Source organism: Lactuca virosa, chromosome 1 (assembly GCF_052849685.1).
Source record: "Lactuca virosa cultivar CGN04683 chromosome 1, Lactuca_virosa_CGN04683_v6, whole genome shotgun sequence".
In the NCBI taxonomy this organism is placed as follows: Eukaryota; Viridiplantae; Streptophyta; class Magnoliopsida; order Asterales; family Asteraceae; genus Lactuca; species Lactuca virosa.
In genome coordinates, this window is record NC_136426.1 from 111804919 (window position 1) to 111809801 (window position 4883).

The window sequence follows — 4883 nt, forward strand, 5'->3', positions numbered from 1 at the left end:
AGAGCCCATATTTAATTAGTCATACTTTTGATCTCTAAATTAATTATAGATCAACACTAATTAAATAATATGATTTTATATTAATATATTAGAACTTATAATATATTAATAAATCATAACTTATACTATTCTCAAAAGATTATCCGTAAATTGTTCGGGTGAAGTGCAACCCAAATGGACCATGCCGGGTCGGGTCAAGTACATACCAAATATAGTTATGGACTTAGACACTATCTCCAACAGTCTCCCACATGGATAAGTCTAATAACTATAGTTGCAAGTATGACTTCAGGAACCGATCAGCAATCGTAGCTCTTAAAACTCTGTTGAACTATGAAGCGCCATTTTAGATAAGTGATCATATAATCCTCTGTTCTAGATATCAGCCGGACAAATACATGGAACATGGTCTTGCTTATTGTCCAGCATTTGTTTCCCGATTTCTGATTTGTTTGACATAGAACTTAACTGAACACATCAATTTAGTTCTGACCGGGCCCGGTACATAGGTCAAAACAAAATCATCGAGGGGCCCAGATATCGCTTCTAATCCTAGAAGGAACAGATAAACTTCGACTCATATGTTTGCTCTACTACTTGTTGAACTACACACAAAGGCACGGTTTATAACATCGAGTTACCAATGCGTTTTCGTGCAATCAATGCATAACCAACTCATAGGCAACAAATCATATCTCTAGGTTTAAAGACTTATATGATATTACCGTCTCATGATCACTCGAGATAAATTCCATGAAGTGATACAAGTGAGCGTGGGTTGAATCCAATACTCAGAACTTATGAGCACTCATGAGTGTTGTAGCCCCGGTTTGTCTAACATCTTAGACCTCTACAAGCCAACCCATGACAGTGTTGATTCATATCTACTTCCAACATATGACCGACTGTGGAGAGTTTGAATAATATGATATAAACCATAACATAATTATTCTGGAAGTCAAAACATGCAAAAAGAAATAATAGTAAACGATTGACAAGAGATAGCAACACTTTACTCATAAATAACAGCTTTTATTTATCATCAAATGTCAATTACATTTTACAAATTTCAAGATTATCTAACTACTAAAACTAATATCATCCTTCAGCCCTATGCTCCGAGCATGATGGAGATGTTTAGCCCGAGTCAGTCCCTTCGTGAGGGGATCTGCTGGGTTCTCATCCGATGATACCCTCTTTGCCACGAGGATTCCTTCTTCTATTCGATGTCTGATGAAGTGATATTTTCTGTCAATGTGTCTGGATCTCCCATGATCTCTTGGTTCCTTGGCTAAGGCAACCGCACTATTGCTGTCACAGAAAATCTCCATTGGCTCCTTTATAGCTGGTACAACTCCAAGGTCTCCGATGAAGTTCTTTAGCCATATAGCCTCCTTTGCTGCCTCGCTTGCTGCTATATACTCTGATTCATAAGTGGAATCAGCCACTGTCTCCTGCTTGGAACTTTTCCAAGTAATTGCCCCTCCGTTTAGAGTAAAGACCCAGCCCTACTGAGAGCGGAAATTATCCCTGTCAGTCTGAAAGCTAGCATCACTGTACCCTACAACTCCCAAGTCCTCACTGCCACCGAGGGTAAGGATCCAGTCCTTAGTCCTCCGTAGGTACTTGAGGATATTCTTTACCGCAGTCCAGTGTGCCTTGCCAGGGTTCCCCTGATACCTGCTAACCATGCTCAAAGCAAAGGCTACATCAGGTCGAGTACACGTCATAGCATACATGATCGATCCTACAGCTGAAGCATAAGGTATTCGACTCATTTCTGCTATCTCAGCCTCAGTACTAGGGCTTTGTGTCTTACTCAATCTGGCGTTACTCTGGATGGGTAACTCTCCTTTCTTGGAGTTATGCATGTTGAACCTTTTCAACACTTTGTCCACATAGGTGCTTTGACTAAGTCCAATTAGTCTTTTACTCCTGTTTCTCAAAATCCTTATCCCTAGGATATAGGCAGCTTCTCCAAGGTCCTTCATAGCGAAACACTTCCCAAGCCATGACTTTACTTCCTGCAGGGTTGGGATGTCATTTCCTATGAGTAGTATGTCATCCACATACAATACCAAAAAGCTGACTATACTCCCACTAGCCTTGATATAGACACAAGATTCATCTTCACTCCTTGAAAAGCCAAATTCTTTGACTTTCTCATCAAAGCAAAGATTCCATCTGCGAGGTGCCTGTTTTAATCCATAAATGGATTTCTCGAGCTTACACACTCTACTGGGGTACTCTGTACTGACAAAACCCTCTGGCTGAACCATGTAAACATCTTCAGCCAACTTTCCATTAAGGAAAGTGGTTTTGACATCCATTTGCCATATTTCATAATCATGAAATGCAGCAATGGCTAACAGAACCCTAATAGACTTAATCTTGGCCACTGGTGAAAAGGTCTCATCATAATCAACTCCCGGAGTTTGAGAATAACCCTTTGCAACCAGTCGTGCCTTATAAGTGTGTACATTACCATCCATGTCAGTCTTCTTCTTGAAGATCCATTTGCACCTAACTATCTTACGATCAGGTACATTGTTAACCAAGTTCCAAACTTGATTGTCATACATGGACTGTATCTCGCTATCCATAGCCTCTTTCCATTTAGCAGCCTCAGGGCCTTCCATGGCTTCCGTGTAGCTGTTAGGCTCATCCAGATTTACCAGTGTGTTATCACTGATAAGTGTCTCACCTTCTGCAGTAATATGAAAACCATAATAATGCTTAGGTGCATTCCTAACTCTGGTGGAACGCCTCAGAGGTATAGATTCTTCAGTCGGCTCAACAGGAGTTTCCTCCTCAGGTTGAGGGCTAGGGTTTTAGGTTCCTTCACCACTTGACTCTTGAATTTCCTCAAGGTCAATTTGCCTCCCACTGTCTCCTTGGCTCATGAATTCTCTCTCTCTCGAAAGAATCCTCTTCTTGCTACAAAGACCACATTATCATTGGGTCTGTAGAAGATGTAACCAAATGATTTATGTGGGTAGCCGATGAAAATACACCTTTCGCTTCAGGGTTCGAGCTTACCGTGAGTCTCGCGTCTCACGAAAGCCTGGCAACCCCAAATCTTGATGTGGTCTAGATTGGGAACTTTTCCAGTCCACACCTCGTGAGGTGTTTTGGCAACCTTCTTTGTAGGGACTAGATTAAGGATATGGGCGGCAGTCTCTAAGGCATACCCCCAAAATGAGATTGGTAGCGAAGCTCGACTCATCATGGAACGAACCATGTCCAACAAGGTCCGATTGCGCCTCTCAGCTACACCATTCAACTGTGGTGTCCTAGGAGGTGTCAATTGTGAGACAATCCCACATTCCTTAAGATAGTCAAGGAACTCAGTACTAAGATACTCACCACCACGATCGGATCGAAGCATCTTAATGTTCCTGCCCAACTGATTCTCCACTTCTTGCTTAAACTCTTTGAATTTCTCAAAGGTTTCTGACTTATGCTTGATTAGGTAGACATATCCATATCTACTAAAATCATCAGTAAAAGTCACATAGAACCGATTAGCATCTCTTGTGGCGGTTCTGAAGGGTCCACACACATCCGTGTGTATGAGGTCCAACAAACCTTCACCCCTAGCACAAGTGCCAGTAAAAGGTGACTTTGTCATTTTACCAAGCAAACAAGATTCACAACTATCATCTGACTTTAGGTCAAATGACTCCAAGACTCCATCCTTTTCGAGTTGGCCTATGCGTTTCTTGCTTACATGTCCAAGACGACAATGCCATAAGGATGCTTTATCTAAGCTAGTGGAAGAGTTAATACACAATACATTATTTCCTAGATTATCTACAACGGATACAGTTTCATACACGCCATCACAAGGTAATGCTTTAAAATAAAGAACATTATTAAAGAAAGCATCAATACTACCATTATTATTATCAAAATAAAAGGTAAAACCTTGTTTATACAATGCATGAAAGGAAATAACATTTCTTGCCATTTCTGGCGAATAATAACATTTATTCAAATCTAATGTAAACCCACTATTTAGCACTAAGGAGTAAACTCCTATCTTGGTGACAGGTGAAGCTTTCCTGTTTCCCATGATCAAGTTTATCTTTCCCTGCTCCACATTCTCACTTCTTTTTAGTCCCTGCAAATCACAACATATGTGAATACCAGAACCTGTATCAAGGACCCAAGACTTAGAATGAGGTGAGTTATTAGACAATATAGTGTATATACCTGCATGGTTGGGTTTTACTTTCCCATCCTTCAAATCTTGCTGGTACTTTGGGCAGTTTCGCTTCCAGTGCGACTTTTCATGGCAATAGAAGCATTCAGCCTCATTAGGGTTAGCAGAAGGAGTGACAAAACCTTTCTTGGTTTTGCTTGAAGAGGAGCCTTCAAGGGTCTTACCCTTGGTACCCTTAGAAGGGTTCTTTCTCTTCTTCCCTTTGCCATGCCCGATTGCCAAGACATTGGCCGCAGTTAGAGTAGGAGTAGGAGTAGTAAAAACCGACTTACCCTTTAGACCACTTTCGGCGGTCTTCAAGAGTCCTTGAAGTTTGCTGAGGGTGACTTCTTCCTTGTTCATGTGATATGTCATGCGGAATTGATCATAACACGATGGCAAGGAGTGCAAAATGATGTCTATTGCTAACTCCTCAGGGAAGTTCACATTCAGCTTCAGTAAACGATCCACATACCTTTGCATTTTCTGCATGTGGCCCGTGATGGGTTCACCATCCTTCATTCGGGTTGTTATCATGGAGGAGATTATTTCATATCGCTCTTGACGAGCACTTTGATGGTAGCGGTCCATCAAGTCCTGGTGCATCTCAAAAGAATAATAGTCCTCATAGGACTTTTGGAGCTCGGCTGTCATGGTGGCCATCATGATGCATGCCACT